Below are 27,345 nucleotides of genomic sequence, written 5' to 3' on the forward strand. Positions count from 1 at the left end.
ACCCCCCATCCCCCCAACCTAGGTCATCCCAGAGCACGGAGCTGAGCTCAGCTCCGTATGCTCTACAGCAGGTTCCCACTAGCTATCTGCTTTACCCATGGTAGTGTATAGACGTCAATCCTAATCTCCCAGTTCGTCCCACCCTCCTCTTACCCCGCTGTGTCCACACATCCATTCTCTACGTCTGCGTCTCTATTCCTGCCCTGGAAATAGGTTCACCTGTACCATTTTTCTAGATTCATTGAAGAGTTGTGGGTTAGGGAGGTGAACATGGCAGTGACGTGCAGGGGCCTTGGCAAAGGTGACCTTGCAGACGTAGCTCATCAGAGCAACCTTGGCGGGGATCCATGCCTGCTGAGCCCTGCAGAGCGAGGGCTGGGCTGGAGCCTGGCCATCAGGAGGTCTGGTCTCCATGCTGTCTCTGCCACCAGCAGGCTGTGGACCCTTGGTCGCCTCACCTTCCTGGACTCAGGTCTTGCTTCTGTGGTTGGGTCATCAACTGGCCATCTGTAGGCAGGATCCAGGCTGCAATGGGGTTTATTGATTCAGGTAAATTTTTAAAAGCAGTTTAAATAAATGGCCAATATTTTTAAATGGGGGGCTTCCCTGGTGGTGCAGTGGTTAAGAATCCGCCTGCCAATGCAGGGGACACGGGTTCGAGCCCTGGTCCGAGAAGATCCCACATGCCACGGAGCAACTAAGCCCATGTGCCACAACTACTGAGCCTGCGCTCTAGAGCCCACGAGCCACAACTTCTGAGCCCACGTGCCACAACTACTGAAGCCCGCACGCTTAGAACCCGTGCTCCACAACAAGGGAAGCCACCGCAGTGAGAAGCCCGCACACCACAATGAAGAGTAGCCCCTGCTTGCCACAACTAGAGAGGGCCCGTGTGCAGCAATGAAGACCCAACACAGCCAAAAATAAATAAATAAATTTATTTAAAAAATAAAATTTAAAAAATGGGTGGATTTCACAGAATATTATGGACCTATGGCTTCTGAAAAATTGTGAAGGGCTAACAACTCTGATCCTGATTTTACTGGGCATACAGGGCAGCTGCTGCCTCGCCAAAGTTGTTAGGCTCTTCCCGCTGTGATACAGAGGCTGCAGGCAGCCACTAGTCAGCACTGAGCTGGCATGGCTGTCGTTCATGCTTCTCTATTACCTGCCAGGCCTCTGCAAGCCTTGGAGTTTATGGTCCTTGCTCTAGATCCCTCCGAGGTCTTTTTACACTAATGCCAAGACATCCGGTGACTTGCCCCACTGTGTGTCGGGCACGGAGCGAGACAGTTTATGTGCATCTCAGAGGCAACACTCCAAGATTCTAAAGGCATAGGCTGAGCAGCCTCGGAGTAGAGCGAGCACAGGGGTCGGGCTGGCAAAGGCTAGGGAGGGAGTAATGAGACAGACCACCTTCTCTGGCAAGTTGGATGGCTGCCAGCTGGGATAGCACTGAAATAATTTTTCTCTCATATCCTGGGAATTCTTACGTAACATGCTTTTTAAATTACATCTCAACACCTTCAAGAGTTTGGGAAAATTTTATTTCCCCAAATTATTCAAATTTGGGGAATTTGGACTGGAAACGTACACAACTGCTTAGTTACAGCCCTTCACTGCCTTGTATGAGGATGCCCAGGGTGTAGCCTTATTACCTCCCGTAGGTGAATTCTTGAGCCCCACTCTCACTCGAAGTTGCTCAGTTAGAAGGACATTACCAAACTGCATTTTCTAGGATTCCTTTGGTGACAAGTGACAGAAAGCCAATTTGTAATGGATCGGGTACAGGGGAAAATTTAGTGGAAAGACTTTTGCTTGTATCCAGCGGTAAGAACTTCAGGGACCATAGGATTATGTCCTTGATCTCGAGGAGTGTAGGCTGTTTCCCAAGAGCAAGGGGAGCCCATGAGAAAACTAACTACATTTGATTTCTGCATGGAAGACATGTGGGATCTGGGGCCAGGAAGCCCGGCTTAGTCATCCGCTAGCTCAGGTAAATGGGTAAAGTCTGTTTCTTCATCTTTAAGACAGCTTCCTTCCTTGCAGGATTGTTTTGAGAATTAGCACAATGCCTGGCAATGCTCTGTCACACAGTAAGAGCTTAGTACATGGCACTGTGGTCGTTATTATTCTAATAGCCAATCGGTGGTTCTGGAGTTGCTGAGATCCCCATGGTCTGGGGGTCTGGGGAGGGTTCAGAAAGGAGATGGGCTGCAGCTGGGCCTCGGAGGGTGGAGAGGATGTGAGTGGGCTGCCAGCAGGGTGGAGTCACCCCAGGGGAGGGCACAGTGTGTGCAGGGGTGAGGCAGGAGTTAGCACTGGGTGCTCAGGGGAAAGGGCAGACTGGCCTGGCTGGAGAGGAGGGTTCACGCAGGGGCAACTGGTTAGAACAACACTCGGCCCTTGTGACAGCTGGTTAGAACTGCCCTGTAATCCTCTCTGAAACGCCTGCCCCTTTGCCAAGTGGAAATTGGCATCCTTTGCTCTGGCCTGGGACTCTTTCTCCTTTGCCTGCGTACATGTAGCCTCGGGCAGTGGACCCAATGAATTGTCCTCATTCTCTGCCAAGTATCCAATTAAGAATTGCATACCTGGCACTGGCATTTCTGTGGAGCTGGCCTTAGGAGTGCATCCAGAGAGTGGGTCAGCCAGGCTCAAGGAGGGCAACGTTCAGTGACCACAGAGCGGCCAGGCTGGGGTCCCTCTGACTTGGGATGGCTACTTGCCAGGCTTCTCTCCCTCTCTCTGTGCAGACGTAAGGGACTGGGGTGTCAGAGCAGGATTTAGACACCTTGGTACCCAGAACATTTTTCTTGGAGGAGCCCAGGGAAGTCATGCAGTGCCTACCAATATCATGTGCAGCTTTCACTGCAGGCAACGCTGCAGCTTTTCCAACAGGTGGTTGCAGCTCTTGTTTGCAAAACTCCCAGGTTGGCAGGCGGTGGGGTGGGGAGGCAGGAGTGGGGCTGTCTCACAGCTGCCCTTCATTCTGTTGAAAGCCTTAGCAGTTTGCAAGCTTTTCCTTACATTGAATTACGGACCAGCATGTATTCTTTTCCCGGTACTGATTTTTGTTTCACTTTTATTTATCTCACAGTTACAAGCGTGGATGACGTTTTCTTAATAGGTTTTAACAGGGTCTAAACTCTAGGAGGGGAGGTGTGTAAATAAACGATACAATGAAGGGAGATGAGAGGGGAGGGAGTAGGGGGGTTCGGGCTGAGAACAGAGCCACACCCATCTGAAGGCTCCAAACTGGACTCTTGACCTCAGGGGTCCCTCTGAGGCAGGGCCACGTTGCCTAGTCCTGGGACGGGAGAGCAGGCTTGCTGGAGACGGCTCTTCAGCGTTCTCGCTCTGTAACAACCACCCTTTTGATTTTTACTCTCTGCCAAAGAATGGGTGACTCCCTTTCATCTGTGACAGCACTTCTTTCCCTCCATGGGGTGAATAAGACAGTCCCTCCCACAAGGACATCACAGTCTAGTGGGGAAGAGAGATCTGGAAAGGAAACTATGCTGACAGGAGTACACCCTGGGATGGGGCGTCTATAAGGCACTAACAGGAAGACGAGGGCTCTCATCCACCCTGAAGCGTCCTTTCCCACCTCACCCCACCTCTGGTCCATCCTCCTGTACTTTGCAGGTAAGATCAGCGGTCATCTTAATCTTTCCTATTTCTAGCTACTCTCTGTCAGTCATACTCTACTGAATGCTCACTGCACTGGGTCCTGCGCTAGATGCTTCTCATAGATTATTTCAGTTAACAACTTGAGGAAAGGATTTCTCAGATCCCCACCTCATGACTGAAGAAACCGAGGACAGAGCCATGATGCAACCTGCCCAGGTACACAGCTAGAAAGAGGCAGAGCCAGAACCTGAATCCCCGCCGTCTGACCACACAGCCTACACTCCTCGCGCCCCTGATGTCAAAAGCTCTGCCTCTCTAGTGCTGAATCAAATCTCAGAGACAGAGTTTTGGGCGAGGTAGAAAAGGATATCTTGATTGCTTTGCTGGGCAAAGGGGGCCTCAAAAAACTACGTGTCCCAGCCCCCGGAGGATTTGAGGAGGGGTTTTATAACAATGGTTCAAGGGCGGGGTCTCTGAAAAGATTAGGGTGTGTACAGGGCCTGCTGCCTTTAATCTTGTCTCAGGTGGTCGCTGTCCTAATCTTTTTTTTTTACATCTTTATTGGAGTATAATTGCTTTACAATGGTGTGTTAGTTTCTGCTTTATAACAAAGTGAATCAGCTATACATATACATATATCCCCATATCCCCTCCCTCTTGTGTCTCCCTCCCACCCTCCCTATCCCACCCCTCTAGATGGTCACAAAGCACCGAGCTGATCTCCCTGTGCTATGCGGCTGCTTCCCACTAGCTATCTACCTTATGTTTGGTAGTGTATATATGTCCATGCCTCTCTCTCGCTTTGTCACAGCTTACCCTTCCCCCTCCCCACAAGAGAGAAAGACAAATACCATATGCTAACACATGTATACGGAATTTAAGAAAAAAAAAATGTCATGAATAACCTAGGGGTGTCCTAATCCTGATGAGCTCCTCTGGTCCCTTTAATCTGGCCTCAGGTGGTTCTGGCTGCCCCTCCCTTGATTAGCAACTGTTGAATCCGCCCTTTGGAACTCAGGGTAGGTCATGGAGTCTTGCCTACAATCAACAGGGCACAAAACAGTCATCTGTGCCTGGGAGCCCCAGAGGGTCCCGCTCCATTCCCCACCCCCCACCCCCACCGATTCCACACGACCTCAGCACTCCACAGTCCTAGTACATCGTTCCTTGACAGGTGTCTCCTAACAAACTAGGGCTAGTCTGGGGGGTTATTCAGAAGCAGATGAGACTAGGAAAACACGTAAGTAGATTGGAGGAAGTTGTGCAAAGCCTTGTATTTCACAGCTTCCATTTGGATTCGGTTCTACAGGCATCAGGGAAGCACTGCGGTGTTTTGAAGAGCAGTGACCTCGGATTTGTACTTGAGGACTGTGTTTCTGGAAGTGGTGTGGCAAACGCACTGTGTGGAGGAGAGGGGGCAGAGAGGCCGAGGGAGGCTGATCAGGTTTTCCAGGTGAGCGGTGAGGGCGCAGGGAAGGCAACTATACTGATAAACGCGAAGTGAGTTCCAGGCATGGGGCTGAACACGTTCCTAATAATTGCATTTGCTACTTACAATTGTGTGAGATGGGGATTACAGCAGAGTCTCCCAATGTGGTTATTCCTATAATTACCCAGTGAGCTTTAAAGAGTGGTCTCCCCGTGTGGTCTGGACCAGCTCAACAGCATCCCTAGGGACTTGTTTAGGCATGCAGATCCTCCAGCCCTACCCTAGACCTGAATCAGAAACGCTGGGGGTGGATCCTCCCAGCAACTTCTGTTTTAACAACCCCTCCAGGTGACTGATTGCAGCTCAGGTGGATTCGAGGTTAGGTATCTTCTCTGACCTGGGGATTAGGCCACATGCTTCCCAGCCCCCCCAAACCAGGAGCACGGTTGGTCTGATGCTGTGAGGACAAGAGTTGCAGGGTTCCCAGGGGAGAGTTGTTCTTCAATCGGGAATTGATTAAGTGCCCTGTGTATACTCAGTGTCTCGCTAAATGCTCTCAGGCATTCGAAGGCCCAGCTTCAGAACCCACTTCCAAGGATTTTAAAATATTTTATTTATCTATTCACTCAACAAACAACTCTTGAGCACCTATGATGGGACAGTCAGTCACTGTGCTGGGCATGGGATGCGACTGTGATCAGGATAGAAAAGGTTGCCACCCTCAGCTTCTGCATCCTAGGTGAAAATAAAAGGAAACAAGTAAGTTAAAAACAATGATGTATACTGTAAAGGAGGTGAAGCAGGGTCAAATTCAAGAGTATCTGAGAGAGGGAGGTGGGAGGCATGGAGGCTGTCTCTCGGAGAAAGAGAAACTTGAGCCGGGATCGAATTACAAGCCAGGCGTGCAAAGATGTGCAAAGGGCAATCCAGACAGAGGCTGGTGCCGAGTGTCCGAGGTGGGTGAGAGCCCGGGGAGCTTGAGGCTGAGGCAGGAGGCCCGTGGGCTGGATGGTGGTGAGACGGAGCCAGGGACAGACGCAGCCGTGAGATAGCAGCAGTGCCTGTCGGGTACACGCAGGACCGAGGAATCCTCCCTAGGCTGATGGGCCCCACCTGTGATTCCAGCACCTGGAAGTCGTGTGATTCGTCCTTGACCTTGAGATGCAAGGAGCCTCTGGATCCCTTAATCCAAGCTCAGCCTCCAGGAAAGCCAGTTATGTGTCTGTCGACCTTTTTCTCTTTCTCTCAAAGAAAAATCAACCAAGAGAGGGCACCTTCCAGAAGAGGAGCCCGTTGAAGGCTTTACAGAGGTCCCACACTCAGAAACGCCCGCATCAGAGATGAAGCGTCCACAGCCTAAGTCTAACAGTCCAGTTTTACTGGTGAAATCATGGTGCAGGGAGCAGACGGGGCTCCACACCACTCAGAAGGGGCTGCCCCTGACGATGAGTTTCATGCCCTTTTCTCCACCTTCTAATGCTGGGCATGAACTCACTGACCCTCAGCCCTAAACCCAGCCTTTTCTACTCTGCTCTGAGATGCTGGGACTGGGACTCTGAAACCACATTCCTATCCCCCGACGGGCTCTGCGTTAGGTTCTTCCATAGCAGGTGCCAGAGGGCGTCTATGAAGACACAGGAACACTGTATACTTCAGTCTGTTCCTCCTCTCAGTTGTCGCTAGTTGACCCCAGGAGTCAGATGGGCTGCGGTGACAGGTTCCACACTCCAGGGTCAACTTCCGTGTGCCCACGACAAAGAAAGGCCCCCACTAGCCAGCTGCAGCCCTTTCCTTAGACGTCCGTGTTCCAGCTCCACAGGGCCCCTCCTCGGAGCTTCGAAGCGTTAGTCACCCCAGACTCTCCTTCCGTGTCCCAGCCCTGGGCTGCTGGCTGCTTCTGCAGTTGTGACTCTGTGATTTCCCAGTGTTTCCTTTTTTTTCTTTTCATTTCTCTCATACCTGGTTGATGATTCTTTATACCAGCTTCTCTCTGTTCAAGTGACTGGTTAGAATTTCTGTCTCCTGATGGGACCCTGAGATGTACTACTTCTTAATTTCAAGTATAGTTTAAAAAAGCTCCTTAGCATCCTTTTTCTCCTCTGGTCCTCATTTCCTTCCTGTAAATCAGGGCTTGTTCATGTTACCAGGGAAACTGAGGCCCAGGCTGCTCAGGCCCCTCAAGTAGTAAGTGGTAGGGTCAAGTAGTAAGAAGTCAAGTGGTAACTTGACTTCAGGTTCCCCGCTATGAAGGGCACTGTGCATCCTTCCAAAGCCTGGCTGCTTGTCCTGGTTACAAGGGAATAATCCAGGATTCCCGCCTTGACTTGTGAAGTTGAGGTTATTATGCACTTTGTTACAAGCATTATAAAACCTATGCGTTAGGGAATACATTCCTTGGAAATAAAAAGGCAAGAACTAGAACTTGTTAGTAAGTGCCCATGATAAATTCCAAAAGGAAGAAGACATCTCAATAAAATAGGATTTTTCTATGAGGCTTACAGTTCTGAAAGGAATTTACTGTGAAAATGACGTACTTTCCAGTTTAGCTCTTGTTCCTCTCTACGTGACATTATATGGGTTGTATGTTTTACAGCGAGTATTTTAGTTGTGCATTTTTCTATATGTCTTGTATTTATAGGAGTTTTGGAGCGCATGAAGAAAATGTGTGTTTATCCATAGTATCAGGGAATAGAGCTTCTCCTTAGGGTATTCTATTGGAATGACTGTAATCATCATGTTGATTGACCATTTAAAAACAGAATAACGTGACAAACACTTACACGGTATTTACAAGATCCCAGGCACTGTTCTGAGCGCTTCATGTATACTAACTTACATAATTTCCAAAACAACCCTAAGATAGGACTGTTATCTCATTAAGGCACAGGGAGGTTAAGTAACTTGTCCAGGGTCACACAGCTGATAGGTATGAGAGCTGGGACTTGACCCCATGATACCTGGCTCCAGAATTCTTGTTCTTATCCAGTACACTGATCCTATTTCCAAACTCCTCCTTTTTTTGCATCTGCAGTTGCCGGGTAGTCAGGTTATATGATCTCTAAAAAATAAGAAAAAGCAAGGCTGATCCAAGTTTGTAGAGCGTGCAGTCATGGTGGTGCAATGTTACTTTGACAGGGTGCTGCCAGCATTGCCCAACCTCGTCGGTGCTGGGGAGGGTGATGGATGGCATGTGTTCATCCTCCCAGTTGTCCACGTCTCTCTGTATCTCACCCTTTGGAAGTGCTCTGCATGCTGGCTCTGGGACTGGCCATGCAACTTGTTGTATTAGATTCCTATCTTGCATGACAACTTTCTACAACCTTAGCAGCCTAAAACAACATACATTTATTGTCTCAAAGTTTCTGTGGGTCAAGGATCTGGGCATGGCTTGGTGGGTCCTTAAAGTTTCACAAGGCTGCAGTCAAGGTATCAGCTGGGCTCTCTTCCTTTCTATAGCTCAGATTCCTCTTCCACGTTCGAAAGGCTATTGGCAGAATCCAGTTCCTTGCAGCTGTAGGACTGATGTCTGTTTTCCTGCTGGCTGTCAGCTGGAGGCTACTCTCAGCATCTAGAGGTCACTCATGGTTCCTTTCCATGTGGCCCAACATGACAGCTCACTTCTTCAAGGCCAGAGGGAGAAACTCTAATGCCAGTCTGCGAACAGGTAGTCTGTTAGCAGGAAATCACTCACTGGAAATCATGTGAGTGACAGTCCCACCTATGCCATATTCTATTGACCAGAAACAAGGCACAGGTGCCATCTGTATCCAGGAGTAGGGGGTTATACATGGGTATAACTCACTGGGGCTCATCTTAGAACTCTGTCTACCGTGATTGTTTTGACCAGTGGGACGGTAGCAAACTTGACCCAAGCAGAAGCTTGGAAATGTGCTTGCATGTTTCTGCTGGGCCCCTGGCATTACTGTGAGGCCATGCCTGCCTAATCTCCTGCAAGGAAGGAAGAGACATGTAAAGAAGCTCCGAGGCCTCCCAATCAGAGCTTAGACCAATTTAGAACCAGTCCAACTCCAAACACATGAAAGAGCCCAGCCCAAATCCGCAGAGTTGCCTGTCCAACCTGCAGCTGACTGCAGATGCATGAATAAGCCCAGTCAAGACCAGAAGCACCATCTGGCCCATAAATTCGTGAGCAGTAATAAATGGTTGTTGTCTCAGCTGCTCAGCTTAGGTGATTTGTTATGTAGCACTATCGTGTCAATGCTAACCGATACAGAATTACCATTTGCTGCATACCCACTCTTTGCCAGGTGCCATGTTAGTTTTTCCATGTCTGTTTTCTCATTTAATCCTCAAAACAGCCCTGCAGGAGAGCTTGGGTCTATTCAGTATTTTCATTATTGATGTGGGTAAGAATATTAAGGTTATGATTACTAATGGCCAACAAGCACGTGAAAAGATGCTCAACATCACTAATCATTAGGGAAATGCACATCAATACATTGAGATACCACCTCACACCCAATAGGATGGCTACTATTAAAAAGAAAACTGAGAAAATCATAAGTATTGGCAAGGACGTGAAGAAATTAGAGCCCTTGTGCGCTGTTGGTGGGGATATAAAATGGTGCAGCTTATAGGTAAAACAGTGTGGCAGTTGCTCAAAAATTAACCATAGAATTACCGTATAATCCCGCAATTCCACTTCTAGGTTCGTACCAAAAAGAATTGAAAGCAGGATCTCAAAGAGATATTTGTACACCCATTTCAGAGCAGCATTATTTACAATAGCTAAAAGGTGAAAACAACCCAAGTGTTTGTCGATGGATGAGTAGATAAACAAAATGAGGTGTGTATATATATATATATACATATACATATCTACATACACATATATATATACACATATACACATATATATATACACATATACACATATATATATACACATACATACATACAGCGGATATTCAGCCTTAAAGAGTAAGGGCATTCTGATGCATGTTAAATTCTGGCTACATAGACTCAAGTATTCTGACACATGCTACAGCATGGATGAACCTTGAGGACATTATGCTAAGTAAAATAAGCCAGTCGCAGGAGGACACTGTATGATTCCATTTGTCTGAGGTAATAGCCAGATTCATAGAGAGAGAACGCAGGACGGTGGTTGCCAGGGGCTGGGGGGCGGGAAGGGGGAGGGGAGTTAGTGTTCAATGGGAACAGAGTTCCAGTTCTGGAAGATGAAAAGAGTTCTGGAGATGGCTGGTGGTGCTGGTTGCACAACAGTGTGAATGGACTTAGTAGCACTAAACTGTACACTTGAAACGGTTAAGATGGTAAATTTTATGTTATGTGTATTTTCCCACAAGTTAAGATTATGATTTCTGTCTCATCTGCTTGCAATACAAATCCTCCTGTCAAGGGTGAACAAGGCATGGGAGCCGCCGAGCCCTTACACTCATAGGCTCTGATGGGAGCCTAGCTGGGTTCAGATCTGGGCTCTAGCTATGTGAGGCATCGGTACGATCTTGGCAATGCTACCTAAGCTCTCCAAGCTGCAGCTGCCTCATTTGCAAAAAATCAAGATAATCATAGGACCTAACTCCTAGCATTATTGTGAGGGTTGAGTGATGGGATACAAGGAAGATGCTGAGCTCGGTGCCTGGCAAGAAGAAAGCACCCGGTAAATGTCAGCTGTTGTTGGTACCTGATAAAAGATAACACCCACCCCAGTGATCCTAAAAAACCACCCAGTACATGCTCGTCATTATGCAGAACATAAAGAACATAATTAAGAATCTTGGCAACTGAAAAACAGCATATGGTTTCATACCTACTGTGTGATCATAAGAACAAACAACTTGTTCTTTTCCCTTTGGGTTAGTATTTAAAATTAAGGGAAAATTGCCCACAATCAAGTCTGGGCATGATGAAAATGGGTCACAGTACAAAGCCTTCCACAGTCCAATGATTCAGTTAGTGTTGAAACAGCCAAGCCACAGCTCTGGATCCTCTTGTCAACTCCCTCCAGCTTACAGACCCCTTTCTCCTCTGAAGCCCTGAGCCTCTCTTGAAGGTCTTGGGATGTGATGGCTCACACCTGGAGCTACGTCTGATTTACCTTCCAGTACATCACTGTGCTGCTGACACTAAGAAGGCCTTTCTGAGCACCCAGAGGATTGGGTTCCTTTTGTCCTGAGCGCTTGGGGGACATAGTTAGAAGTTCCCTAAGAACTTGGAGATAAGTTTACACTTAGAGTATTCAACTCTAAATCCCTCCTATAATGGATTACAACAGAGATGCAAAATGTGGCCATTTAAGCATGAAGACATCCGGGTCACCTAAGACCTCAGTATCATCCGCTAAAGAAAAAGCATGTCCATAAGTAGGCAGCCTTAGCTCCTGGTGGTGGTGTTGGTGGTTACTCAGCCTTGGAGGAATGGAAAAGGGAGTCATAGAGGCAAATATTGTCAGGACCAGCCCAGCTCTCATCAGGGAAGGAGTCATACCTGCGTCCATTGGTTAAGCCATGTCCATGGTGGAGGTGGACACCTGTGTTAAGTCTGACACCATCGTGGCTCCCGTTTCATGCTCACCAAGCCCGTTGGGTAGACCTGTCTACAGGGAAATAACGTACTGGTTATATGAACTCAAGTATTCTTGTTCCCATATGTGGTAGGCAGAATAATGTCTCCACCCCCAAAGACATAGGGTGTCCTAATTCTTAGAACCTGTGACTGTTATGTTAAATGGAAAATGCAAATTAAGGTTGCAGATGGCATTAATGTTGCTAATCAGCTGATCTTAGAATAGGGAGGTTATCCTGGATTATCTGGGTGGGCCGCATGTAATCACGAGGGTCCTTAAAAGTGGAAGAGGGAAGCAGTAGCAGCAGCGTGAGGTCAGAGTGATGTGAGATGTGAGAAGGATTCAGCCAGTGTTTCTGGCTTTGCAGATGGAGGAAGAGGGCAGCAAGCCAAGGAATGCAGCCACCTCTAGGAGCTGGAAAAGGCAAGGGAACAGATTCTTAGAGCCTCCACGGGAACGCAGCCTTCTGACAGTTTGATTTTAGCCCAGTGAGACGGCTGCCAGGCTTCTGGCCTACTGAACTGTAGGATAATAAATTTCTGTTGTTTTAAGCCACTAAATTTGTGGTGATTTGTTACAGCAGCAAGAGGAAACGAATACACCATGGCAGTGATTTCTCAACGTAAATGAATAAATTGATTTATGTTTCCGTTTCAGGGTATGTGGTTTAAACTCTCCACGGACTGACAAAATCAGGTTTCTGACTCTGCAAAGCTAAGAAGACTCTGCTCCTGGAAGGCCTCTCCACTGACAGACTGTAAGATTAATTTCCATATTTTGAGAACGTCTATATGTGTTGAGTGCTTTTGGTATATTTCCTAGAATTCTCTCTACAGCCCTGTGAGCTAGGTATGCTTATGCCCATTTTATAGATAAGATAACTGTGGTTCAGGCTGGACCAAACAACCTCAAATCATCTGGATTTACACCCCATGTGGGTGTCTCTAACACGCATACCTCACCGCAGTGCTGTTCTAGAGAAGCTCCATCCCTTGGAGAACCATCCATCTGGTCACACCTCATGAGAAGACGAGCTGGGCAGAAGCAGGACGGCAAGCGTCCTCGTCTTCATGCTCAGCTGGGGCTCTTACCATTCTGTAGGGAGAAGGGGCTGGATTGAACCCCACACACATTCTGTTATTTGCAAAGTGCTGCCTATCAACTTCTGAACACTTTCTGTACGTTAACTGTTTTACAAACTGTATACAGTTCATCACACTGTGTGTTCTGCTATTCTCAGCTATTATTACTATTATTTTTGTCTTAAGGATTTCTGAGTGAAAGAACTCCCTTAGGTAACCTGAGCCAGATATATTTACCCTGAACCAGGTGTGTTTCACCCGAACGAAGGGTAGGCATCCGACAAAAGGTCAGAGAAAGCAGCCTCGGAGCCCACCATCCTGCATAGCCGAGGGTCTCCTTTTTCTACATACACCTCTTGGTGGAATGCTCATCGATATAAAATCAGTGCCAGCAAACCCTCCTGGTTTCTCCTGTGCCTCCAGGAACGTGATTGGTCTACAGAACAGAGTTGAGAACAGATGTTGTTTGATCGCAGTTGCTCCAGTGGGTCTACATGACATGGAACATGTGACTGCCGCTCCCCGAGCCCCCTGACTCACTTGGTCCAAGAGGGGACTTGCCCTGAGCGTTGGGGCGATGTGCCCGAAGTCCTGCAGCTACAAAGTGGCAGGGCTGGGATTCACACCCAGACTCCAGGCTCCAGCATTGCCCTTCCCGCTGTATCGCCGCCTCTGCTTTCCCCACGGCGCTCAGCCTGGTGCCTGGCGTGGATGAAGAGCCCCAAGGAGCTTCCTGAATGAAGCTGAGCCGGTACGTGAGGGAGGGAAGCGTGACTTCCCCTCCCTGTCTGCCAGGGGTTTTGCTGGGTGACTGTAGGAATCGCTCGGCTGGCTTTCATCATCTACCAATTGGGGGTATTCACCTCTGGAAGTCATTCCGTCACTTGTGGTCTCAAGTCACTCCAGAGGTAGCTTCCTGGGGCCTTGCAGCTTTACTCCGAATTTTCCATACAAATAAGCACGTAAGTGGAGAAGCCCCTGATTCCAGCCAAACCCCAGATTGCTGCTCTCTTTCCCAAAGGAAAGAGAGGAAATATGTCTCGCGCTGCAGCCGGGCTGCCCGAGCGAGTCAAGAGCTGGGAGGCACTGATCGCTTTGGGACCGGCATCTGCCTCGATTTCATCTTTTCATTTTTCCGCTGGGCTTGAGGAGACCCGGACCTTATTATTATCATGCGCCTCAGCAGAGATCTCATCCTTCCCACCTTTCCCACCTACGGTAGGCCCAGCGAATTCAGTTCAGCCCCAGAAGCACTGATTGTGTGCCCATCACACCCGAGACCTGAGTGGGGCAGAAGGAACACAGAGATGAGTGAGGGGCGCCTTCTCCAGGGAGGACACGCTCTGGCCGGTGACCAGCCGAGGAGGGGCTGGCACAAGCAGAAGTGTCTGTCCTCCCGTGCGGCTGGGGAACTCACGGGGGGGCACCCGTGTCAGGTGCTTCCCTGTGTTACCTGCATCCTTGCTGTTCCCCCAGCTGCACAGACAGGAATCCAGGCTCGGAGGCAGCGGCCAGAGCATGGGAGGTGGCAGGTTCCTGAGGACCCGGCTTCCAACCCAGTCCCCGCCACTCCCTATGGCAGTGACCTTGGGCGCTTTCCCCAGCTTCTCTGAGCCTCGGCTTGGTCATCTGTAAATGCAGAGGTACAGGGCCATGGGGCTCAGTGAGAACGCGAGGTTGGAAAGTTCAGTGCAGCATCCTTAGCGCTCCTGGAGGTCAGATAGCTCCTTGGGGGCGAGCTCAGGTGCTGCCTCCCCTCCGGCTGTCTGCTCGGTTCAAGAAGAGCTGGGCTCCATCGCCCCAGAGGAAATGCCTGCGTGGATCCCACAGGCATGGGTTTAGTGGCCTTGTTCTTCATTGTTAGCCTCCCCAGAGGGACGTGTGCCCTGCCTGCCTGGCGGGCGTGGAAATGGTGGATGAGAGGGGACGGCAGACCGGCCCGATGGGCCTCCCCGCAGGAAGGAGCCTGGCCCTGAGGACAGCCACCCACACAGCTGTGGCTGTACAGCCTTCCAACCTCCGACCCAGACCTCCACTCCCTTTGCCCGCCTTGGGAGGGGTGGTTGGAAAGCTCATTTGCGGGGACTGCAGGATGCTGTGTGGCTGGGTTTGGTGAAGGTGGCGAGGGGCCTACGTGGGGGCCGGGTTTGGTGAAGGTGGTGAGGGGCCTGCGTGGGGGTGTATCTATGGATCCCAGTGGCTTCATTTCCTTCCTCGTTTCTCTCATTTTATTTTCTTCCAGCAGCGGCTCTCTTTTTGCTGCTTCTGAGAAGACCCTCGGGAGAGTCTGGCTCAGGGTCTTCCTCGCAAATGCACGTCTGGCTCAGGGCTGCTTTGATGGATAGAGGGCAGTTGGCCTTGGAAACCGGCTGCAATATTGGCAGTTCCGTGGGACATCCATTACATGCCTCCTGGAGAGAGCTTTTCCGGGGGGCCTCGCATCGGACTGACGCTGCTCACGAGGGGGTGGGGAAGCAGAAATAACCTAAAAGGAAAGGCATCTATTTTAACGTTTTCGCAGAGCCGCGTCTCCTGCATATGGGTCCAGCCCACTCTCGTGAAGCAGCTCCTTTTGGGAAACAGGGGACTTGCAAACGGCTTGTTAAAGCTAAGGAAATGAAGAGGAGATGAAACAGAAGCGTGTGTAAGCAGAACCCAGCGCCTTCAGCTGGATTGGCAGGCCCCCGAATCCAAAAACCCTTGGTTTTCATTGGAGACCAGAGAGACCTCACTTATTCTCATGGGATGGAAAGTGCCGGGTAGCCGGGAAGAAGGGGGCACCGTCACCCCCGCTGCCCTCTCTGAGTTGACAGCTTTGCTAGTGAGACATACACAAAAAAGCCCTCTTGGTATAAGAGAGCAAGTAGGCCTAATAATAACAGCTAACATGCTTGCTGTATGTCGGTGCTTTAAAAGCATTAAGTAATTTAAGTTCACCAAAACCTTGCGATGCAGATATTATGATTATCCTCTCCATTTTACAGATGAGAAAACAGAGGCACAGGGCAGTGAGGTAACTTGTCCAAGGTCATCTCTAGTAAGCAGAGGAGCTGGAATCAAATCCGTGCTCTCTAGAACCCATGCTTCTGTTCCTTACTCCTCCTCATTTCTGCCTCTTGCTCACCTTGGGGAATCCAGGCAACTCCGAGAGCTTTAAGTGGTGCCTTTGATGGCTCTTAAATCCCAGATCCCTGTTTGGTCGGCTTGTTGTACTTTTCTCCAGATTCACTTCTTTTTTTTTTTTTTTTATAAATTTATTTATTTATTTTTCGCTGTGTTGGGTCTTCGTTGCCGCGCGCGGGCTTTCTCTAGTTCTGGCAAGCGGGGGCTACTCTTCGTTGCGGTGCGCGGGCTTCTCATTGTGGTGGCTTCTCTTGTTGTGGAGCACGGGCTCTAGGCACATGGGCTTCAGTAGTTGTGGCTCGTGGGCTATAGAGCGCAGGCTCAGTAGTTGTGACACATGGGCTTAGTTGCTCCACGGCATGTGGGATCCTCCCAGACCAGGGATTGAACCCGTGTCCCATACATTGGCAAGCGGATTCTTTTTATTTCTTTTTTTTAAAAATAAATTTGTTTGTTTGTTTGCTTATTTATGGCCACGTTGGGCCTTCATTGCTGCGCGCGGGCTTTCTCTAGTTGTGGCGAGCAGAGGCTACTCTTCGTTGCGGAGCATGGGCTCTAGGTGCGTGGGCTTCAGTAGTTGCAGCACGAGGGCTCAGTAGTTGTGGCTCTTGGGCTCTAGAGCACAGGCTCAGTAGTTGTGGCACACGAGCTTAGTTGCTCTGCAGCATGTGGGATCTTCCCGGACCAGGGCTTGAACCTGTGTCCCCTGCACTGGCAGGTGGATTCTTAATCACTGCGCCACCAGGGAAGCCCTTTTGTTTAAAATTTATAAATTGAAGTATAGCTGATTTACAGTATCACTTAAGTTTCAGGTGCATAGCACAGCAATTCAGTTATACATACATATATATGTGTGTGTGTAACTTTTTCAGATTCTTTTCCCTTATAGGGTTCCACATAATACTGAGTATAGTTCCCTGTGCTATACAGTATGTCCTTGTTGGTTATATGTTTTATGCATAGTAGTGCGTATATGTTAACCCCAAACTCCTAATTTATCCCTCCCCCCACCCCCCTTCCCCTTTGGTAACCAAGAGTTTGTTTTCTGTGTCAGCAGAGACTCACTTCTTCTTGAACCTTGGCCTTCTTCCTCTTGTGTGGCTCTCCTCGCTGTGGTCGAAGGGCAGAGTCTGGAGTCAGCAGGGTGCAGGCTGGGAAAGCAGAGGGTCTGGGCCGGGGGCAGTTGTAGTCTTCGTCTCAGGAGCATCTGCCTGGCACATAGGAGCTTGCTCTGAGCCGGGCTCTGTGCTGGGCGCTGGGGATACACCTGGCCTTCTGGATCTTGCCATCTACTTGATGAATCAGACAATAAACGAATCAACATATAGAACCCCGGGTGGACGCTATACAGCGCATTACAACTGGCTCACGTGTTCGAGAGTGATGGGTGTCTGTTTCGAGTTGGATGACCGGATGAGATCTCTCAGAGAAGTGACACTGAAACTGAGATCCTAATGTCGAAATGGAGCCAGCCGTGGGGCAATTAGAAGGAGGGGTGTTCCAGGGGGAGGAACCTGCATGGCTCAGGGCCCCACTGTGAGGGCAGGATGGGTGTGTGTGGACAGAGGCTGTGTCGCAGGAGCGTGACAGGCGAGGAGTGCGGCAGAGATAAGGTAGGGGAAGAGGCTGGGACGCAGGGCTTCGTAGGTCACGGTGAGGCGCTACGATTTCATTTAAGTGCGTTAGAAAGCCACAGAGGCTGTGAGAGCGGGAGGGACAGGATCGCATGAAATGCTGCCGTTTTGCTGACACCAGCCCCTCTGCTGTGGTGCATGCGTCAGCCTCAGAGGCCAGTAGTGCGCCCTCATGGTTAGAGCTCTGGTCATGGAACGAGAACAGCCATTCCATTCATCCTCTTGTTCTTCATCCAGCAAGCGTCCTTGGGCACCGACCACGGCCCCACACTTTGCTTGGCACCGATGATACAAAGTGGGCTGGGGCGCATCCCCGGCCTCCAGCAGTTCCTGCTGTAGGGACACAAGGAAAGTATTGGCCCAGCACTGGTCAGCAGAGGTTGAAAGTCAGCTTCCCCGAAGGGTACAGGACAAAGGTAAACGAGCCTCTGGTCTTTTATGAGACGCACCTGAGACAAATTGGAAAATAAGAGTAATTTTCTGACTGTTAAGAAATCTTAATTAAAATAACACGAATAGGGCTTCCCTGGTGGCGCAGTGGTTGAGAGTCCGCCTGCCAATGCAGGGGACACGGGTTCGTGCCCCGGTCCGGGAGGATCCCACATGCCGCGGAGCGGCTGGGCCCGTGAGCCATGGCCGCTGAGCCTGCGTGTCCGGAGCCTGTGCTCCGCAACGGGAGAGGCCACAACAGTGAGAGGCCCGCGTACCGCAAAAAAAAAAATAACACGAATACAATCCAATGGAATAAATATTAACGGAACCACAAAGTTTGTCTGGTTATGGGGACTCAGAGAGAAGGTGGTCCTGGAAGATGGGGGGGAGAAAGGGTTGGGGGAGTCTGGGCAGAGGGAACAGGGTGCTTGGCCTGGGTGTTCTGGACCCTCTTACTAGGAGCGTCGGGGGAAGGAAGGGAGCATGACGAGGTCAAACTTGGAAAAAAAATCCTCTGTCATCTCTCCTTACAAATGTTACAGCCTCACATTTCAGTCAACACCCTTTCACGCGTAGGGACACTAGCAATACTCAGAAGTAGCGAAGTTCCCAGCAGCTAGAAACTTACAAGACCTTGCTGACAACTGGTAGAGAAAAACCAAAACCAAAACCAAAACCAACTTTCTTCCCCTAAATCCCAATGCATGTTATAGTGCCCTCCGGTGGCTCAAAGTGAAATGACAATCCCACAGGTCCCAAACAAAACGCTCCATTGTTCTCTACTGTTTACTAAGTAACCAACCTATTTACTGTGCTTCACTCCGTGTACCTACCATCCACAGACCTGGCAAATGTTGTCTTTTCCATGATGTTCTCCTATATTTCCATCCGCAAATAACTTCTGCCTACTCAGTCCTTATGACTCATCCATGCATTTTTCACTTATCTTTTGAGAAACTACTATTATATGCTGGGCTTCTCAGCATCTGCCTTGACTTCGAGGTACCTGTGAGTATTCCCCTGTCTTCCCAGGCGCACTAGGAGCTTCTGGAAGGTGGAGAATCAGACTGAGTCCCTCTGTGTTTGATAGAGGGGAAGAACATTAATTAGAACCAAACCAAATGTGGCCACTTGTACCTGCAAGAGGGGTGTGTGAGACACAATTCCCGCAAAAACGGACATACAGTTCTTTTTCTCCCTATGTTTAATTAAAAAATTTTTAAATTGAAGTACAGTTGATTGGCAATGCTGTGTTAGTTTCAGGTGTACAGCAAAGTAATTCAGTTATATAGAGAGCATTATATACATATATATGTGGTCTTTTTCAGATTCTTTTCCATTATAGGTTACTACAAGATATTGACCATAGTTCCCTGTGAAATACAGTAGGTCTTTGTTATTATCTGTTTTACATATGGTAGTGTGTAGGGACATACGTTTCTTTCTTTTTTTTTTTTTTTTGCGGTACACGGGCCTCTCACTGCTGTGGCCTCTCCCGTTGCGGAGCACAGGCTCCGGACGCGCAGGCTCAGCGGCCATGGCTCACGGGCCCAGCCGCTCCGCGGCATGTGGGATCTTCCCGGACTGGGCCACGAACCCATGTCCCCTGCATCGGCAGGCGGACTCTCAACCACTGCGCCACCAGGGAAGCCCGGACATACGTTTCTATTCTGACCTTTTTCCTTTGCTGAGCTTTGCTGGAGAAGAAGCAATTGTCGCGACTGCTGCTGATGCAGGGCCAGCTAATGTACTGAGTGCTTGGGAGACCTGAGTGATTAACCTTTGTGCACCTCAGTTTATTCCTCTGTCCAGTGGAGATGATGGTACCTCTTTCATAGACAGCTCTGTGAGCGTTAGCTGAGTTTCTGCACGTGATGTGGTTAAGAGCTGCTCTGCTATTGCCCAGAATGGGACTGGTTCGTGGGAATACAATAGAATAATGACAGCCTTCTCGGTCTGCTGTGAAGATGACATTTGATAATGCCTGTAAAGTCCTAGAACATGGCCTGACATCATGAGATACAGTCAGCCCAGAGAGGCATCCATCCACCCGAACGGGTGATTTGAATATACAGACTCTGGAAAAATGCGTTTGGAGACATTTGTGGTTAACTGAACACAGGCTGGCTATTAGATGACACTGGGAAAGAGAAAAGTGGTCCCTGACATCCAGGAGCTGGCCTGATGCTCTCAGCCTGGCCTGGCTGTTGTCATCTATTCTGTCTGTTTTTTGTGGCTACTGAAGTCTCTGTTTGCTTAGCTTAGTTGTGTGCTCATAACTGGACAGTTATTTCCTGAAATGCCGGGTCCATCCAGTAAGTCACCCAGACTATGCCAAAGGGCTTTGTGTGTGCGTGTGCTACCTGCCTTCAACACCCATTCACACAGGTAACAAGTCTGCCTTGGCCTTCACTTCCTGCTTGCACAAAACCACGAGGGCAGCCGGAGGGGGGTGCTCAGGGCCTTCCCGGGGCTTTCCTGAGCCTGAGCACAGCCCTGTGCGCACGTGTGACCTTCTAGGTTCCTAGGTGTTGTGTCACAACTTTCCAAAGCCACCTATGAACATCTCACTCCCCTGTTTGGTCAGCTGGTTGCTTCCCCAACCCTCCTTGGGCAGCTGTCACGTGGAACATTTGCCATGAAGTGTTTCCCAGAAATGTCCCTGGAAAAAGTCTCTTCCCACTTGGTGAGCTCTGAGTCAGGTCAAATAAAGATAGGCCGTGAAAGTGGAGACTTCCAGCAAACAGCCAGACAGGTCCTGGAGTGACCATGCTTGGAGAAGGGGGCTTTGGAGGGGCTTCAGTCCACCCTGCCCCCTCCACAGGCTGCTGGTTTCCACTGTGACTTAGGGCTGTGGTTTTCAAGCCAGTTGTGAAGCTGGAGAGGAAGGATGGGAACACGGCAAGTGAAGACGCCACATGGCTCACTTTTTTTCAAAAGAACGGACTTAGCCTTTTTTTCTGAAACAACTGTTTCCCAGATTGTTGCGTTTACGGAGGAGCGGATTTTTGAAGGGCCTCACTCCACCTCATCCCCACTGACGTCATCCTCCCAAGCCATTTTTAGGAATAACTAATCTAAGTCATTTGCATTGTGCTGGTGCAATCACTCCTTTCTTCTCTCCTCACATATTCAAACATTCTGCAAGAAAGCCCCACGCCTTCCGCAAGTACGTTTCTCTGTACAAGTCAAGAGGTAGGGTCTAGGGCTATATCTGGGGCAAGAGGATTTAAAACAGGGACAAAAGGGCTTCCCTGGTGGTGCAGTGGTTGGGAGTCTGCCTTCTGATGCAGGGGACGCGGGTTCGTGCCCTGGTCTGGGAGGATCCCACATGCCGCGGAGCAACTAGGCCCGTGAGCCACAATTACTAAGCCTGCGCATCTGGAGCCTGTGCTCCGCAGCAAGGATCCAGAGGTTGTCCAAAAGACGTCATGGATTCTTTTCACCTCTTTGTTCTGCTTGTCTCCTGATTTTATTCTCTGTCTTTTTCCCTGTGGGTCAGGCTAGAGAGCTTTTGGCAGCCCTGGGCTCACAGCTTCCCAGTTTAGGCCCCTCATAAGCAGAGGTCTCTTCTATCTGCAGATGAATCCCAGGGAAGACTGACTGGCCCTCCTTGGGCTGGACCCCATCTCCGAGCCAGTAATGGAGGCTTTATCAGCCCGGGTCACATGACTACCCTGTTCCTCACCATGACCGGGAGCTCACAGGACCACACAGGAGAGGCGGAGGCCCCAGGAGCCAGTGACATAGGTTTAACCAGCCCAATGCTCTACTTCAGTCCTCCGCCACGCCACCCTACCCACACATCCCCCCATTTCAGTTACTGGCACCACCATCTGGTTGTTCAGACCTCTTGAGATCCCTTCTGCTTTCAGACCTAATCCAGCAGGGAATCCTCCACTGGCCCCTCCCCCATCCACCCCGCCCCCTCTCCCTTAGAGGCTCCTGTCAGCGCCCAGCCTGCCCCCGCCTCTCTTTGCCCTCTCTTGTCTATTCTCAAGATGGTAGTTACAGTTTTCCTGTAAACAGTGAGTCGGGCACATCACTACTCCCATTAGGCCACGTGGAGCGAGCGCCAGAGCCCTAACAGGTCCCAGGTCCCACCCACCTGGCCGTTCCCCTCCCATCTCATATCTGCTCGCTCTGCCACTCACCACGCCCCTCCAGCCACACTGGCCTCCCTGCGATTTCTCAGAACTTGGCACCAGCTGTTTCATTCACCAGGAACCCCTCCTCCCCAATCCTTCATCGGACACCAGCACTCAGTGGGGTTTTCCTGCTCATCCCTGGTAAAACTGCAACCCTCGCTGGTGTGTGATCCTCCGTTACTGGGTTCTATTTCCCCCATGGCACTTGTACTGTCCAAAAATATGAAATCGTTCACTTATTTACTATTTTTTTTTAAAGCAATATCTCTATCCTGCTAGGTATTAGCTCCACAGGGCAGGGATTTCTGCCTGTTTTGTTTCTTGCTCTATCTCCAGAATTTAAATGGTACCACATTCATGGTAGCCCTTAGTAAGTATTTGTTGGATGAATTAATGGATCAGAATAAAGGGGGTGAGAATGTGGGCTGGGCAAAATCATCCCACCCACCGCAGTGTATTCCCGTCCCCACCAGACTCCGCCCCTCGACAGCAAAAACTCGTCCCATCATCGTTTATTTTTTAGGGGCCAGAAGATTCTCACAGGTATAACAGATGCCAGCTTGAGGACACCTTCTTTGAGGAAGAAGCTTATGACTGGTGCTTGGAGCAGAAGAACAAAGAAAGGAAGTCAGACTCCAATTCAGTGGACATTGACAGAGCACCTACTGGGAGAGGCTCTATGTTTGGTCTCCCATCCTTATCACCTCCTGTCCATCCTTCTTGGTAGAGGACTTTTGACCCCAGCTCCATCCTTATGCGTGTTGTTGGGATAATACAGAGTCAACTTAATAATTCATATTGAAGTGATTAATTCAGGACTATGATGTGTCAGGGAGCTAGGGACTAGGATGCAGGGGTGCACAGGGCAGGTGGTCTCAGTTCTCATGGATTTGCAGTCTAGTGGGGAGACAAGTAAACATGGACTTAGGGTGCAGTGTAGGTTCTATGTGCTGCTAACAGTCAGAGAAGGCTTCCTGGACGGAGTGTCATTTCAGCTGGGTCCTTAGCAATGAGTGGAAGTTAATTAAGAGAAGAGGTGGCGGGACTTCCCTGGTGGCACAGTGGTTAAGAATCTGCCTGCCAATGCAGGGGACATGGGTTTGTTCCCTGGTCCGGGAGGATCCCACATGCCACAGAGCAACTAAGCCTGTGTGCCACAACTACTGAGCCTGCGCTCTAGAGCCCGTGAGCCACAGCTACTGAAGGCTGCATGCCTAGAGCCCGTGCTCTGCAACAAAGAGAAGCCACTGCAATGAGAAGCCCACGCACCATAATGAAGAGTAGGCCCTGCTCACCGCAACTAGAGAAAGCCTGTGTGCAGCAATGAAGACCCAACGCAGCCAAAAATAAATTAAAAAAAAAAAAAAAAGAGAAGAGGTGGAGAGTAAGAGGACAAGCATTCTAGGCAGAAGGAACAGAAGATGCAAAGGGCTGAAGGTAAGAGAGAGAAAAGATATACAGCCCCCATTATTTGCTTAAAATCCTTCAGTGGCTCCCCATGGCCTCACAGTTTGATTCAAATCCCTGAGCTCACTCCCAAGAGGAAGAAAGGAGGGAACTGAACTATGAATACCCAGTCATTTCCGTGTAATTTACCAACCAGGAAGTTCTCCACCTCTGTCCTCTCACCCTTTGGCAGATTTCCTCCAGAACCCTCCAGCCAGTGCCTTCCTGCTGTCATCTTTTCTATTCGCTTATCTTCTGCAGAGAGTGGCATGAAGAGGGCACACACCCATCTCACCCAAACAACCATTTCAGGGATAGTGGGGTCCAGATGCAAACTGAGTCAGAACCAGAAGGGATACGACACTTCTCCTAATGAAGACAACACAAGTATGTCATGTACAGCCCAGGGAATATAGGCAATATTTCATAATGACTTTAAATTGAGGGCTTCCCTGGTGGCGCAGTTGTTAAGAAACTGCCTGCCAATGCAGGGGACATGGGTTCGAGCTCTGGGCCAGGAAGATCCCACATGCCGCGGAGCAGCTAAGCTCGTGCACCATAGCTACTGAGCCCGTATGCCACAACTACTGAAGCCCGGGTGCCAAGAGCCCATGCTCCGCAAAGAGAGAAGCCACTGCAATGACAAGCCTGCACACTGCAACGAAGAGCAGCCCCGGCTCTCTGCAACTAGGGAAAAGCTGGCGCGCAGCAACGAAGACCCAACGCAGCCAAAACTGAATAAATAAATAGAGTATAATCCATAAAAAATATCAAATCACTAAGTTGTACACTTGAAACTAATACTGTAAATCAGTGATACTTCAATTAAATAAACAACAAAATAAATAAATATTTAAATAAAACTATAAGAGATTTTGTTGTTGCTTCTGTAAAGATGGCATCTTGATAGTACTTTTGGTAGCAAGGACAACCTCATGAGGACAACCGCTGACGTCTTTTCCTGGAGCAGTCGGGCTCCTCATTCCCAGCCCATTCCAGAATAGGGTGTTGGGCCTACCTTAGCACGGGCACCACCGTCACGATTGCTTTTATTATTTTTTTAATATAAATTTATTTATTTAATTAATTATTTTTGGGCTGCGTTGGGTCTTTGTTGCTGCGCACGGGCTTTCTCTAGTTGCAGCGAGTGGGGGTTACTCTTCGTTGTGGTGTGCGGGCTTCTCATTGTGGTGGCTTCTCTCGTTGTGGAGCATGGGCTCTAGGCACGTGGGCTCAGTAGTTGTGGTACGTAGGCTCAGTAGTTGTGGCTCGCGGGCTCTAGGGAGCAGGCTCAGTAGTTGTGGCACACGGGCTTAGTTGCTCTGCGGCATGTGGGATCTTCCTGGACCAGGGCTCGAACCCATGTCCCCTGCATCGGCAGGCGGATTCTTAACCACTGCGCCACCAGGGAAGCCCTATTATTATTATTATTTTGCTATTATCATTTGGTGGCAGTTCGCTACCAAAAGTACTATCAAGATATCTTTAGAGAAGCAACAACAAAATCTCTTCTAGTTTTATTTAAATATTTATTTGGTTGTTTATTTAATTGAACTATCACTGATTTACAATATTAGTTTCAAGTGTACAACTTAGTGATTTGATATTTTTTATACATTATACTCAATTTAAAGTTATTACACAATATTGGCTATATTTCCTGGGCTGTACATGACATCCTTGTGTATTTTGTGTTTCATGTTTATTTGTTTGAACATCTTAATCCCCTTCCCCTATCCTGCTCCTCTTGCCACTCCTCTCCCCATTGGTAACCACTAATTTGTCCTCTGTATCTGTGAGTCTCTTTTTGTTTTGTTATAGTTTTAAAATGACAGCTTTCTCAGTCTGTCTCTATCTCTCTATTCCTTCCTCCCCTCCACCCACTTCATTTCTTTTTTTTTTTTTTAATATGGAAAATTCCCAAATCTATATGAGAGCAGAGAGAAAAGTGTAACGAACTCCCATGGACCCATCAATCAACTGCAACAATTATCACAATTTTGTCAATCTCATTTATCTGTACTCCATCCCTCTTTGTGTCTTTCACCCCATGCTGGGATATATTAAAGTAAATCCCAGACAGCAAATTATTTCATCTATAAATGACTCAGTATGTGTAACAGATAAAGTCTTTAAAAAATATAATGACGATACCATCATCACTCCTAAAACTTAAAAATAATTCCTTAATAGCATCAAATATGCAGAGCGGTTTCAAATTTCCCTGATGGACTAAAAAATCTTTTCACAATTGCTTTTGTTTGGACAAGTCTATATATTGTATTTGTTTGGTGTGTTTCTGAGTTTCATTTAATCTCGGATAATTTCTCTCTGTCTCTCACTCTTTTGCTCTCTCTTACTCTTGTCAATTTCTTATTAAAGAAATCAAGTCATTTATCGTTTAGATTTTTCCATGTTCTGGATTTGATGGACTGTACCCTAACATATTCCTGTATCTTCCATATTTCCTATAAAGCGGTAATTAGATATAGAGGTTTGATCAGATTCACATTTAACATTACGGCAAGATAAAATGACTTTTTTTTTCACTTCGACCCATCAAGGTTTTGCACAGTGCACGGCATTACGCTGGTTAGGGAACTCGGGAGAGAGGCTAGTTGGGTGATGCTTCTGTGTTTATTATGAGGCTGGGTTTTGCGTGAAGAGGGGCTAAGGGCTATCCCAGGCTAGTGACGCGGGGAAGGGCCAGTGCTTACAGACTCGCCCCCCCCCACCTCAACCCCCATGCAAAGGGAGCAGAATGAACGTGCATTTTCTTTCATCTCTGTCTTCTCATTGGACATGTCTGCTCATGGTCTCCTGCAGACTGATTGTACTAGGGAAACAGAGGCAGCTGAGAACCTAGCATAGGATCCCCTGCAATAATCCGGCCTTTGAAGGATGACATTTACCCTAGAAGATCTTTCTGATGACACGAAAAATGTTACACCGACTCAGGAGCATGTGTTCACCATCATCTGAATGTTTTTCTTGGACTTCCAGTGCAGAGCCTGACCTGAGCTTGTGCACGTGTAGTTTCTTCAGGACAGTGATCCCAAGGAAGCAGACGGGGGATTGAGAAGACTTGAAACAGGGAAAGAGGAAACCAGAGCAAGTGAGCAGCCGAGCTGTTTGATGCTGTGGACACCTGGAGCTCGGCTTTGCTGAGGATTCTCAGGAGAACTGTGCTGAATGCATTCTGGAATTTTCTACCTGAGAGATGAGAATGAGTGTCTTCATCACTGGCTATCACCTCCCATTCATGAAGAGTAGACACAGGGGACGTCCATGTGCACCTTCCAGCTTTGCACATGCACCAGAGTGGCTGAGTTAGTCCTCAGCTGTGTCCCACAAGAAGTTGAAAAAACAATGCTGGTACAGAAAACCAGAGCTATATGGTCCAACAAAGGCAAGGCCCTGTCCAGATGTACCTGTGTGCTGCTGTTTGCTGCATCTTGAATTAAAAGGTGGGCCGTCGACAGGCATGTGAAAAGATGCTCAACATCACTAATTATTAGAGAAATGCAAATCGAAACTACAACGAGGTATCACCTCACACCAGTCAAAATGGCCATCACCAAAAAGTCTACAAATAATAAATGCTGGAGAGGGTGCAGAGTTAAGGGAGCCCTCCTGCACTGTTGGTGGGAATGTAAATTGATACAGCCACTATGAGAACAGTATGGAGGTTCCTTAAAAAACTAAAAATAAAGTTACCACATGGTCCAGCAATCCCACTCCTGGGCATATATCCAGAGAAAACCATAATTCAAAAAGATACATGCACCACAGTGTTCATTGCGGCACTATTTACAATAGCCAAGACATAGAAGTAACCTAACAAGCTACTGTGCAATGCCTTGTGACT

At 48.7% G+C, this 27,345-nt stretch overlaps 1 long non-coding RNA gene across 1 annotated transcript in view; it reads left to right on the top strand.

Moving 5' to 3' along the window:
• LOC132508311 (uncharacterized) overlaps window positions 1-27,345 on the top strand; it is a 222,471-nt gene that overhangs the window by 35,362 nt on the left and 159,764 nt on the right. The window contains exon 2 of the long non-coding RNA XR_009536522.1: window positions 12,270-12,369. This is a non-coding gene — a long non-coding RNA (uncharacterized LOC132508311). The remainder of the gene's footprint in view (window positions 1-12,269; window positions 12,370-27,345) is intronic.

This window comes from Lagenorhynchus albirostris, chromosome 17, assembly GCF_949774975.1.
Source record: "Lagenorhynchus albirostris chromosome 17, mLagAlb1.1, whole genome shotgun sequence".
Lineage (NCBI taxonomy): Eukaryota > Metazoa > Chordata > Mammalia > Artiodactyla > Delphinidae > Lagenorhynchus > Lagenorhynchus albirostris.